We start from the raw sequence: 12,892 nt of genomic DNA, 5'->3' as shown, positions 1-12,892 counted from the left end.
TTTAACTTTGTTTTGTTCACTGGCCAAGAACTCAAAATGACTTCCAGTTTTTTACACCTTTTAACACCACATTCTTTGATACATACTATTATCATGCTTTCCAACTCTCTCACATCTTGATATGTCTTATTCCTCTAATCACAATAGGTGAATAATGTCTACGTGAATTCACGTGATCACAATTTTCATGTTTTCTCAACCAACGGGTGCTCTTCGTTCATCCGGTCCAAGTGAGGCGGGTAACGACAATCTCAAAGCAAACCCTACACCAAAAGCATCAAACAATTTTATCTTTGAAGTCTGTGACAAGCATTTTAAAAGCCTTGGACATTTGACCCCATATAGCAGAAATGGCTCTTGTAAAAGATAACCTAGCATTTGGAGGAAATAGGCTCAAGACTCATATCTTACCACTAAACTAGCTTTTACATTCTCTTTAAACAAATCAGACGTTTATTTGACACTTTTGATTCTATATCCAAGGAAAGTAAAACTTAAGGAATCTGCTATTGGTTTGCAATGTACAGAACTACAGAAGAAGACATGCTTGGGGTATTGTTCATTCGGCTTTTTAAATTGCGAGCAATCTTATGAAAAAATATATCAATCAATGTTTCTATATCATAGGATGAAGAATTACAGTTTCCCTAAAGAAGCAAGTGATTATATTTCTGAATGTATTAAGTTTAGCTTTTGACACTTAAATTGTTTCCTTGTTTTTTTAGATGTAAAAATGGGAAATGAAGACAAATTTGCAAATTTGGCTGACTGTTGCTCATGCTTTTATGGAAGAACATTATGATATAGGGACTTCTAAAATGTTTGACATGAACTATTTTTCATGCAGACCAATTGACATATTAGCTTCTTAAGATGAATTCTATCTAAAGGAAAGGTTCCACCGAGATTTGAACTCGGATCGCTGGATTCAGAGTCCAGAGTGCTAACCATTACACCATGGAACCACTGGTGGTGACTTGATTTTTTTCATTGGCTCCGAACACTGGTGTGAAGAGTGCGAGTGATCACTATGACATTACAAATACCCTCCTCCAACATAAATAGAAAAAAGGGTGGCATTATAGTTTTATAGATGCTGATGATCATCTTTAGCTTTGCTCTGCATTTTACCAACAGAAAAAAGTCAAAAGTAACTTGAATTTTAACTTTGTTTTGTTCACTGGCCAAGAACTCAAAATGACTTCCAGTTTTTTACACCTTTTAACACCACATTCTTTTATACATAGTATTATCATGCTTTCCAACTCTCTCACATCTTGATATGTCTTATTCCTCTAATCACAATAGGTGAATAATGTCTACGTGAATTCACGTGATCACAATTTTCATGTTTTCTCAACCAACGGGTGCTCTTCGTTCATCCGGTCCAAGTGAGGCGGGTAACGACAATCTCAAAGCAAACCCTACACCAAAAGCATCAAACAATTTAATCTTTGAAGTCTGTGACAAGCATTTTAAAAGCCTTGGACATTTGACCCCATATAGCAGAAATGGCTCTTGTAAAAGATAACCTAGCATTTGGAGGAAATAGGCTCAAGACTCATATCTTACCACTAAACTAGCTTTTACATTCTCTTTAAACAAATCAGACGTTTATTTGACACTTTTGATTCTATATCCAAGGAAAGTAAAACTTAAGGAATCTGCTATTGGTTTGCAATGTACAGAACTACAGAAGAAGACATGCTTGGGGTATTGTTCATTCGGCTTTTTAAATTGCGAGCAATCTTATGAAAAAATATATCAATCAATGTTTCTATATCATAGGATGAAGAATTACAGTTTCCCTAAAGAAGCAAGTGATTATATTTCTGAATGTATTAAGTTTAACTTTTGACACTTAAATTGTTTCCTTGTTTTTTTAGATGTAAAAATGGGAAATGAAGACAAATTTGCAAATTTGGCTGACTGTTGCTCATTCTTTTATGGAAGAACATTATGATTTAGGGACTTCTAAAATGTTTGACATTAACTATTTTTCACGCAGACCAATTGACATATTAGCTTCTTAAGATTAATGCTATCTAAAGGAAAGGTTCCACCGAGATTTGAACTCGGTTCGCTGGATTCAGAGTCCAGAGTGCTAACCATTACACCATGGAACCACTGGTGGTGACTTGATTTTTTTCATTGGCTCCGAACACTGGTGTGAAGAGTGCGAGTGATCACTATGACATTACAAATACCCTCCTCCAACATAAATAGAAAAAAGGGTGGCATTATAGTTTTATAGATGCTGATGATCATCTTTAGCTTTGCTCTGCATTTTACCAACAGAAAAAAGTCAAAAGTAACTTGAATTTTAACTTTGTTTTGTTCACTGGCCAAGAACTCAAAATGATTTCCAGTTTTTTACACCTTTTAACACCACATTCTTTGATACATACTATTATCATGCTTTCCAACTCTCTCACATCTTGATATGTCTTATTCCTCTAATCACAATAGGTGAATAATGTCTACGTGAATTCACGTGATCACAATTTTCATGTTTTCTCAACCAACGGGTGCTCTTCGTTCATCCGGTCCAAGTGAGGCGGGTAACGACAATCTCAAAGCAAACCCTACACCAAAAGCATCAAACAATTTTATCTTTGAAGTCTGTGACAAGCATTTTAAAAGCCTTGGACATTTGACCCCATATAGCAGAAATGGCTCTTGTAAAAGATAACCTAGCATTTGGAGGAAATAGGCTCAAGACTCATATCTTACCACTAAACTAGCTTTTACATTCTCTTTAAACAAATCAGACGTTTATTTGACACTTTTGATTCTATATCCAAGGAAAGTAAAACTTAAGGAATCTGCTATTGGTTTGCAATGTACAGAACTACAGAAGAAGACATGCTTGGGGTATTGTTCATTCGGCTTTTTAAATTGCGAGCAATCTTATGAAAAAATATATCAATCAATGTTTCTATATCATAGGATGAAGAATTACAGTTTCCCTAAAGAAGCAAGTGATTATATTTCTGAATGTATTAAGTTTAGCTTTTGACACTTAAATTGTTTACTTGTTTTTTTAGATGTAAAAATGGGAAATGAAGACAAATTTGCAAATTTGGCTGACTGTTGCTCATGCTTTTATGGAAGAACATTATGATATAGGGACTTCTAAAATGTTTGACATGAACTATTTTTCATGCAGACCAATTGACATATTAGCTTCTTAAGATTAATTCTATCTAAAGGAAAGGTTCCACCGAGATTTGAACTCGGATCGCTGGATTCAGAGTCCAGAGTGCTAACCATTACACCATGGAACCACTGGTGGTGACTTGATTTTTTTCATTGGCTCCGAACACTGGTGTGAAGAGTGCGAGTGATCACTATGACATTACAAATACCCTCCTCCAACATAAATAGAAAAAAGGGTGGCATTATAGTTTTATAGATGCTGATGATCATCTTTAGCTTTGCTCTGCATTTTACCAACAGAAAAAAGTCAAAAGTAACTTGAATTTTAACTTTGTTTTGTTCACTGGCCAAGAACTCAAAATGACTTCCAGTTTTTTACACCTTTTAACACCACATTCTTTGATACATACTATTATCATGCTTTCCAACTCTCTCACATCTTGATATGTCTTATTCCTCTAATCACAATAGGTGAATAATGTCTACGTGAATTCACGTGATCACAATTTTCATGTTTTCTCAACCAACGGGTGCTCTTCGTTCATCCGGTCCAAGTGAGGCGGGTAACGACAATCTCAAAGCAAACCCTACACCAAAAGCATCAAACAATTTTATCTTTGAAGTCTGTGACAAGCATTTTAAAAGCCTTGGACATTTGAGCCCATATAGCAGAAATGCCTCTTGTAAAAGATAACCTAGCATTTGGAGGAAATAGGCTCAAGACTCATATCTTACCACTAAACTAGCTTTTACATTCTCTTTAAACAAATCAGACGTTTATTTGACACTTTTGATTCTATATCCAAGGAAAGTAAAACTTAAGGAATCTGCTATTGGTTTGCAATGTACAGAACTACAGAAGAAGACATGCTTGGGGTATTGTTCATTCGGCTTTTTAAATTGCGAGCAATCTTATGAAAAAATATATCAATCAATGTTTCTATATCATAGGATGAAGAATTACAGTTTCCCTAAAGAAGCAAGTGATTATATTTCTGAATGTATTAAGTTTAACTTTTGACACTTAAATTGTTTCCTTGTTTTTTTAGATGTAAAAATGGGAAATGAAGACAAATTTGCAAATTTGGCTGACTGTTGCTCATTCTTTTATGGAAGAACATTATGATTTAGGGACTTCTAAAATGTTTGACATTAACTATTTTTCACGCAGACCAATTGACATATTAGCTTCTTAAGATTAATTCTATCTAAAGGAAAGGTTCCACCGAGATTTGAACTCGGATCGCTGGATTCAGAGTCCAGAGTGCTAACCATTACACCATGGAACCACTGGTGGTGACTTGATTTTTTTCATTGGCTCCGAACACTGGTGTGAAGAGTGCGAGTGATCACTATGACATTACAAATACCCTCCTCCAACATAAATAGAAAAAAGGGTGGCATTATAGTTTTATAGATGCTGATGATCATCTTTAGCTTTGCTCTGCATTTTACCAACAGAAAAAAGTCAAAAGTAACTTGAATTTTAACTTTGTTTTGTTCACTGGCCAAGAACTCAAAATGACTTCCAGTTTTTTACACCTTTTAACACCACATTCTTTTATACATACTATTATCATGCTTTCCAACTCTCTCACATCTTGATATGTCTTATTCCTCTAATCACAATAGGTGAATAATGTCTACGTGAATTCACGTGATCACAATTTTCATGTTTTCTCAACCAACGGGTGCTCTTCGTTCATCCGGTCCAAGTGAGGCGGGTAACGACAATCTCAAAGCAAACCCTACACCAAAAGCATCAAACAATTTTATCTTTGAAGTCTGTGACAAGCATTTTAAAAGCCTTGGACATTTGAGCCCATATAGCAGAAATGCCTCTTGTAAAAGATAACCTAGCATTTGGAGGAATCAGGCTCAAGACTCATATCTTACCACTAAACTAGCTTTTACATTCTCTTTAATCAAATCGGACGTTTATTTGACACTTTTGATTCTATATCCAAGGAAAGTAAAACTTAAGGAATCTGCTATTGGTTTGCAATGTACAGAACTACAGAAGAAGACATGCTTGGGGTATTGTTCATTCGGCTTTTTAAATTGCGAGCAATCTTATGAAAAAATATATCAATCAATGTTTCTATATCATAGGATGAAGAATTACAGTTTCCCTAAAGAAGCAAGTGATTATATTTCTGAATGTATTAAAGGACCACTCTAGGCACCCAGACCACTTCAGCTTAATGAAGTGGTCTGGGTGCCAGGTCCAGCTAGGGTTAACTAATTGTTTTATAAACATAGCAGTTTCAGAGAAACTGCTATGTTTATCAATTAGTTAAGCCTTCCCCTATTTCCTCTAGTGGCTGTCTCACTGACAGCCGCTAGAGGCGCTTGCGTGATTCTCACTGTGAAAATCACAGTGAGAGCACGCAAGCGTCCATAGGAAAGCATTATGAATGCTTTCCTATGTGACCGGCTGAATGCGCGCGCAGCTCTTGCTGCGCGTGCGCATTCAGCCGACGGGGAGGAACGGTGGCGGAGAGGAGGAGGAGAGCTCCCCGCCCAGCGCTGGAAAAAGGTAAGTTTTACCCATTTTCCCCTTTCCAGAGCCGGGCGGGAGGGGGTCCCTGAGGGTGGGGGCACCCTCAGGGCACTCTAGTGCCAGGAAAACGAGTATGCTTTCCTGGCACTAGAGTGGTCCTTTAAGTTTAGCTTTTGACACTTAAATTGTTTCCTTGTTTTTTTAGATGTAAAAATGGGAAATGAAGACAAATTTGCAAATTTGGCTGACTGTTGCTCATGCTTTTATGGAAGAACATTATGATATAGGGACTTCTAAAATGTTTGACATGAACTATTTTTCACGCAGACCAATTGACATATTAGCTTCTTAAGATTAATTCTATCTAAAGGAAAGGTTCCACCGAGATTTGAACTCGGATCGCTGGATTCAGAGTCCAGAGTGCTAACCATTACACCATGGAACCACTGGTGGTGACTTGATTTTTTTCATTGGCTCCGAACACTGGTGTGAAGAGTGCGAGTGATCACTATGACATTACAAATACCCTCCTCAAACATAAATAGAAAAAAGGGTGGCATTATAGTTTTATAGATGCTGATGATCATCTTTAGCTTTGCTCTGCATTTTACCAACAGAAAAAAGTCAAAAGTAACTTGAATTTTAACTTTGTTTTGTTCACTGGCCAAGAACTCAAAATGACTTCCAGTTTTTTACACCTTTTAACACCACATTCTTTTATACATACTATTATCATGCTTTCCAACTCTCTCACATCTTGATATGTCTTATTCCTCTAATCACAATAGGTGAATAATGTCTACGTGAATTCACGTGATCATAATTTTCATGTTTTCTCAACCAACAGGTGCTCTTCGTTCATCCGGTCCAAGTGAGGCGGGTAACGACAATCTCAAAGCAAACCCTACACCAAAAGCATCAAACAATTTTATCTTTGAAGTCTGTGACAAGCATTTTAAAAGCCTTGGACATTTGACCCCATATAGCAGAAATGCCTCTTGTAAAAGATAACCTAGCATTTGGAGGAAATAGGCTCAAGACTCATATCTTACCACTAAACTAGCTTTTACATTCTCTTTAAACAAATCAGACGTTTATTTGACACTTTTGATTCTATATCCAAGGAAAGTAAAACTTAAGGAATCTGCTATTGGTTTGCAATGTACAGAACTACAGAAGAAGACATGCTTGGGGTATTGTTCATTCGGCTTTTTAAATTGCGAGCAATCTTATGAAAAAATATATCAATCAATGTTTCTATATCATAGGATGAAGAATTACAGTTTCCCTAAAGAAGCAAGTGATTATATTTCTGAATGTATTAAAGGACCACTCTAGGCACCCAGACCACTTCAGCTTAATGAAGTGGTCTGGGTGCCAGGTCCAGCTAGGGTTAACTAATTGTTTTATAAACATAGCAGTTTCAGAGAAACTGCTATGTTTATCAATTAGTTAAGCCTTCCCCTATTTCCTCTAGTGGCTGTCTCACTGACAGCCGCTAGAGGCGCTTGCGTGATTCTCACTGTGAAAATCACAGTGAGAGCACGCAAGCGTCCATAGGAAAGCATTATGAATGCTTTCCTATGTGACCGGCTGAATGCGCGCGCAGCTCTTGCTGCGCGTGCGCATTCAGCCGACGGGGAGGAACGGTGGCGGAGAGGAGGAGGAGAGCTCCCCGCCCAGCGCTGGAAAAAGGTAAGTTTTACCCATTTTCCCCTTTCCAGAGCCGGGCGGGAGGGGGTCCCTGAGGGTGGGGGCACCCTCAGGGCACTCTAGTGCCAGGAAAACGAGTATGCTTTCCTGGCACTAGAGTGGTCCTTTAAGTTTAGCTTTTGACACTTAAATTGTTTCCTTGTTTTTTTTAGATGTAAAAATGGGAAATGAAGACAAATTTGCAAATTTGGCTGACTGTTGCTCATGCTTTTATGGAAGAACATTATGATATAGGGACTTCTAAAATGTTTGACATGAACTATTTTTCACGCAGACCAATTGACATATTAGCTTCTTAAGATTAATTCTATCTAAAGGAAAGGTTCCACCGAGATTTGAACTCGGATCGCTGGATTCAGAGTCCAGAGTGCTAACCATTACACCATGGAACCACTGGTGGTGACTTGATTTTTTTCATTGGCTCCGAACACTGGTGTGAAGAGTGCGAGTGATCACTATGACATTACAAATACCCTCCTCAAACATAAATAGAAAAAAGGGTGGCATTATAGTTTTATAGATGCTGATGATCATCTTTAGCTTTGCTCTGCATTTTACCAACAGAAAAAAGTCAAAAGTAACTTGAATTTTAACTTTGTTTTGTTCACTGGCCAAGAACTCAAAATGATTTCCAGTTTTTTACACCTTTTAACACCACATTCTTTGATACATACTATTATCATGCTTTCCAACTCTCTCACATCTTGATATGTCTTATTCCTCTAATCACAATAGGTGAATAATGTCTACGTGAATTCACGTGATCACAATTTTCATGTTTTCTCAACCAACGGGTGCTCTTCGTTCATCCGGTCCAAGTGAGGCGGGTAACGACAATCTCAAAGCAAACCCTACACCAAAAGCATCAAACAATTTTATCTTTGAAGTCTGTGACAAGCATTTTAAAAGCCTTGGACATTTGACCCCATATAGCAGAAATGCCTCTTGTAAAAGATAACCTAGCATTTGGAGGAAATAGGCTCAAGACTCATATCTTACCACTAAACTAGCTTTTACATTCTCTTTAAACAAATCAGACGTTTATTTGACACTTTTGATTCTATATCCAAGGAAAGTAAAACTTAAGGAATCTGCTATTGGTTTGCAATGTACAGAACTACAGAAGAAGACATGCTTGGGGTATTGTTCATTCGGCTTTTTAAATTGCGAGCAATCTTACGAAAAAATATATCAATCAATGTTTCTATATCATAGGATGAAGAATTACAGTTTCCCTAAAGAAGCAAGTGATTATATTTCTGAATGTATTAAGTTTAACTTTTGACACTTAAATTGTTTCCTTGTTTTTTTAGATGTAAAAATGGGAAATGAAGACAAATTTGCAAATTTGGCTGACTGTTGCTCATTCTTTTATGGAAGAACATTATGATTTAGGGACTTCTAAAATGTTTGACATTAACTATTTTTCACGCAGACCAATTGACATATTATCTTCTTAAGATTAATGCTATCTAAAGGAAAGGTTCCACCGAGATTTGAACTCGGATCGCTGGATTCAGAGTCCAGAGTGCTAACCATTACACCATGGAACCACTGGTGGTGATTTGATTTTTTTCATTGGCTCCGAACACTGGTGTGAAGAGTGCGAGTGATCACTATGACATTACAAATACCCTCCTCCAACATAAATAGAAAAAAGGGTGGCATTATAGTTTTATAGATGCTGATGATCATCTTTAGCTTTGCTCTGCATTTTACCAACAGAAAAAAGTCAAAAGTAACTTGAATTTTAACTTTGTTTTGTTCACTGGCCAAGAACTCAAAATGATTTCCAGTTTTTTACACCTTTTAACACCACATTCTTTGATACATACTATTATCATGCTTTCCAACTCTCTCACATCTTGATATGTCTTATTCCTCTAATCACAATAGGTGAATAATGTCTACGTGAATTCACGTGATCACAATTTTCATGTTTTCTCAACCAACGGGTGCTCTTCGTTCATCCGGTCCAAGTGAGGCGGGTAACGACAATCTCAAAGCAAACCCTACACCAAAAGCATCAAACAATTTTATCTTTGAAGTCTGTGACAAGCATTTTAAAAGCCTTGGACATTTGACCCCATATAGCAGAAATGCCTCTTGTAAAAGATAACCTAGCATTTGGAGGAAATAGGCTCAAGACTCATATCTTACCACTAAACTAGCTTTTACATTCTCTTTAAACAAATCAGACGTTTATTTGACACTTTTGATTCTATATCCAAGGAAAGTAAAACTTAAGGAATCTGCTATTGGTTTGCAATGTACAGAACTACAGAAGAAGACATGCTTGGGGTATTGTTCATTCGGCTTTTTAAATTGCGAGCAATCTTATGAAAAAATATATCAATCAATGTTTCTATATCATAGGATGAAGAATTACAGTTTCCCTAAAGAAGCAAGTGATTATATTTCTGAATGTATTAAGTTTAACTTTTGACACTTAAATTGTTTCCTTGTTTTTTTAGATGTAAAAATGGGAAATGAAGACAAATTTGCAAATTTGGCTGACTGTTGCTCATTCTTTTATGGAAGAACATTATGATTTAGGGACTTCTAAAATGTTTGACATTAACTATTTTTCACGCAGACCAATTGACATATTAGCTTCTTAAGATTAATGCTATCTAAAGGAAAGGTTCCACCGAGATTTGAACTCGGATCGCTGGATTCAGAGTCCAGAGTGCTAACCATTACACCATGGAACCACTGGTGGTGACTTGATTTTTTTCATTGGCTCCGAACACTGGTGTGAAGAGTGCGAGTGATCACTATGACATTACAAATACCCTCCTCCAACATAAATAGAAAAAAGGGTGGCATTATAGTTTTATAGATGCTGATGATCATCTTTAGCTTTGCTCTGCATTTTACCAACAGAAAAAAGTCAAAAGTAACTTGAATTTTAACTTTGTTTTGTTCACTGGCCAAGAACTCAAAATGACTTCCAGTTTTTTACACCTTTTAACACCACATTCTTTTATACATACTATTATCATGCTTTCCAACTCTCTCACATCTTGATATGTCTTATTCCTCTAATCACAATAGGTGAATAATGTCTACGTGAATTCACGTGATCACAATTTTCATGTTTTCTCAACCAACGGGTGCTCTTCGTTCATCCGGTCCAAGTGAGGCGGGTAACGACAATCTCAAAGCAAACCCTACACCAAAAGCATCAAACAATTTTATCTTTGAAGTCTGTGACAAGCATTTTAAAAGCCTTGGACATTTGACCCCATATATCAGAAATGCCTCTTGTAAAAGATAACCTAGCATTTGGAGGAAATAGGCTCAAGACTCATATCTTACCACTAAACTAGCTTTTACATTCTCTTTAAACAAATCAGACGTTTATTTGACACTTTTGATTCTATATCCAAGGAAAGTAAAACTTAAGGAATCTGCTATTGGTTTGCAATGTACAGAACTACAGAAGAAGACATGCTTGGGGTATTGTTCATTCGGCTTTTTAAATTGCGAGCAATCTTATGAAAAAATATATCAATCAATGTTTCTATATCATAGGATGAAGAATTACAGTTTCCCTAAAGAAGCAAGTGATTATATTTCTGAATGTATTAAGTTTAACTTTTGACACTTAAATTGTTTCCTTGTTTTTTTAGATGTAAAAATGGGAAATGAAGACAAATTTGCAAATTTGGCTGACTGTTGCTCATTCTTTTATGGAAGAACATTATGATTTAGGGACTTCTAAAATGTTTGACATTAACTATTTTTCACGCAGACCAATTGACATATTAGCTTCTTAAGATTAATGCTATCTAAAGGAAAGGTTCCACCGAGATTTGAACTCGGATCGCTGGATTCAGAGTCCAGAGTGCTAACCATTACACCATGGAACCACTGGTGGTGACTTGATTTTTTTCATTGGCTCCGAACACTGGTGTGAAGAGTGCGAGTGATCACTATGACATTACAAATACCCTCCTCCAACATAAATAGAAAAAAGGGTGGCATTATAGTTTTATAGATGCTGATGATCATCTTTAGCTTTGCTCTGCATTTTACCAACAGAAAAAAGTCAAAAGTAACTTGAATTTTAACTTTGTTTTGTTCACTGGCCAAGAACTCAAAATGACTTCCAGTTTTTTACACCTTTTAACACCACATTCTTTTATACATACTATTATCATGCTTTCCAACTCTCTCACATCTTGATATGTCTTATTCCTCTAATCACAATAGGTGAATAATGTCTACGTGAATTCACGTGATCACAATTTTCATGTTTTCTCAACCAACGGGTGCTCTTCGTTCATCCGGTCCAAGTGAGGCGGGTAACGACAATCTCAAAGCAAACCCTACACCAAAAGCATCAAACAATTTTATCTTTGAAGTCTGTGACAAGCATTTTAAAAGCCTTGGACATTTGAGCCCATATAGCAGAAATGCCTCTTGTAAAAGATAACCTAGCATTGGGAGGAAATAGGCTCAAGACTCATATCTTACCACTAAACTAGCTTTTACATTCTCTTTAAACAAATCAGACGTTTATTTGACACTTTTGATTCTATATCCAAGGAAAGTAAAACTTAAGGAATCTGCTATTGGTTTGCAATGTACAGAACTACAGAAGAAGACATGCTTGGGGTATTGTTCATTCGGCTTTTTAAATTGCGAGCAATCTTATGAAAAAATATATCAATCAATGTTTCTATATCATAGGATGAAGAATTACAGTTTCCCTAAAGAAGCAAGTGATTATATTTCTGAATGTATTAAGTTTAACTTTTGACACTTAAATTGTTTCCTTGTTTTTTTAGATGTAAAAATGGGAAATGAAGACAAATTTGCAAATTTGGCTGACTGTTGCTCATTCTTTTATGGAAGAACATTATGATTTAGGGACTTCTAAAATGTTTGACATGAACTATTTTTCACGCAGACCAATTGACATATTAGCTTCTTAAGATTAATGCTATCTAAAGGAAAGGTTCCACCGAAATTTGAACTCGGATCGCTGGATTCAGAGTCCAGAGTGCTAACCATTACACCATGGAACCACTGGTGGTGACTTGATTTTTTTTCATTGGCTCCGAACACTGGTGTGAAGAGTACGAGTGATCACTATGACATTACAAATACCCTCCTCCAACATAAATAGAAAAAAGGGTGGCATTATAGTTTTATAGATGCTGATGATCATCTTTAGCTTTGCTCTGCATTTTACCAACAGAAAAAAGTCAAAAGTAACTTGAATTTTAACTTTGTTTTGTTCACTGGCCAAGAACTCAAAATGATTTCCAGTTTTTTACACCTTTTAACACCACATTCTTTGATACATACTATTATCATGCTTTCCAACTCTCTCACATCTTGATATGTCTTATTCCTCTAATCACAATAGGTGAATAATGTCTACGTGAATTCACGTGATCACAATTTTCATGTTTTCTCAACCAACGGGTGCTCTTCGTTCATCCGGTCCAAGTGAGGCGGGTAACGACAATCTCAAAGCAAACCCTACACCAAAAGCATCAAACA

The 12,892-nt window shown here is 36.4% G+C and overlaps 10 non-coding genes across 10 annotated transcripts; all 10 read right to left on the bottom strand.

The window, feature by feature from the left end:
- Positions 1 to 893: 893 nt before the first annotated feature.
- On the bottom strand, positions 894 to 965 carry TRNAQ-CUG (transfer RNA glutamine (anticodon CUG)). The gene has a single exon. It is a non-coding gene; the product is annotated as a tRNA-Gln (tRNA).
- Positions 966 to 2,054: 1,089 nt separating this feature from the next.
- On the bottom strand, positions 2,055 to 2,126 carry TRNAQ-CUG (transfer RNA glutamine (anticodon CUG)). The gene has a single exon. It is a non-coding gene; the product is annotated as a tRNA-Gln (tRNA).
- A 1,089-nt stretch (positions 2,127 to 3,215) lies between these two features.
- On the bottom strand, positions 3,216 to 3,287 carry TRNAQ-CUG (transfer RNA glutamine (anticodon CUG)). The gene has a single exon. It is a non-coding gene; the product is annotated as a tRNA-Gln (tRNA).
- Positions 3,288 to 4,376: 1,089 nt separating this feature from the next.
- TRNAQ-CUG (transfer RNA glutamine (anticodon CUG)) lies at positions 4,377 to 4,448 on the bottom strand. The gene has a single exon. It is a non-coding gene; the product is annotated as a tRNA-Gln (tRNA).
- A 1,587-nt stretch (positions 4,449 to 6,035) lies between these two features.
- On the bottom strand, positions 6,036 to 6,107 carry TRNAQ-CUG (transfer RNA glutamine (anticodon CUG)). The gene has a single exon. It is a non-coding gene; the product is annotated as a tRNA-Gln (tRNA).
- A 1,588-nt stretch (positions 6,108 to 7,695) lies between these two features.
- TRNAQ-CUG (transfer RNA glutamine (anticodon CUG)) lies at positions 7,696 to 7,767 on the bottom strand. Its single transcript has one exon. It is a non-coding gene; the product is annotated as a tRNA-Gln (tRNA).
- A 1,089-nt stretch (positions 7,768 to 8,856) lies between these two features.
- Positions 8,857 to 8,928, bottom strand: TRNAQ-CUG (transfer RNA glutamine (anticodon CUG)). Its single transcript has one exon. It is a non-coding gene; the product is annotated as a tRNA-Gln (tRNA).
- Positions 8,929 to 10,017: 1,089 nt separating this feature from the next.
- TRNAQ-CUG (transfer RNA glutamine (anticodon CUG)) lies at positions 10,018 to 10,089 on the bottom strand. Its single transcript has one exon. It is a non-coding gene; the product is annotated as a tRNA-Gln (tRNA).
- Positions 10,090 to 11,178: 1,089 nt separating this feature from the next.
- Positions 11,179 to 11,250, bottom strand: TRNAQ-CUG (transfer RNA glutamine (anticodon CUG)). The gene has a single exon. It is a non-coding gene; the product is annotated as a tRNA-Gln (tRNA).
- Positions 11,251 to 12,339: 1,089 nt separating this feature from the next.
- TRNAQ-CUG (transfer RNA glutamine (anticodon CUG)) lies at positions 12,340 to 12,411 on the bottom strand. The gene has a single exon. It is a non-coding gene; the product is annotated as a tRNA-Gln (tRNA).
- Positions 12,412 to 12,892: the final 481 nt, after the last annotated feature.

Source organism: Pelobates fuscus, chromosome 12 (assembly GCF_036172605.1).
Source record: "Pelobates fuscus isolate aPelFus1 chromosome 12, aPelFus1.pri, whole genome shotgun sequence".
Taxonomy (NCBI): domain Eukaryota; kingdom Metazoa; phylum Chordata; class Amphibia; order Anura; family Pelobatidae; genus Pelobates; species Pelobates fuscus.
Note: the sequence above shows the minus strand (reverse complement) of the source record. Positions and strands in the feature narration are given on the sequence as shown.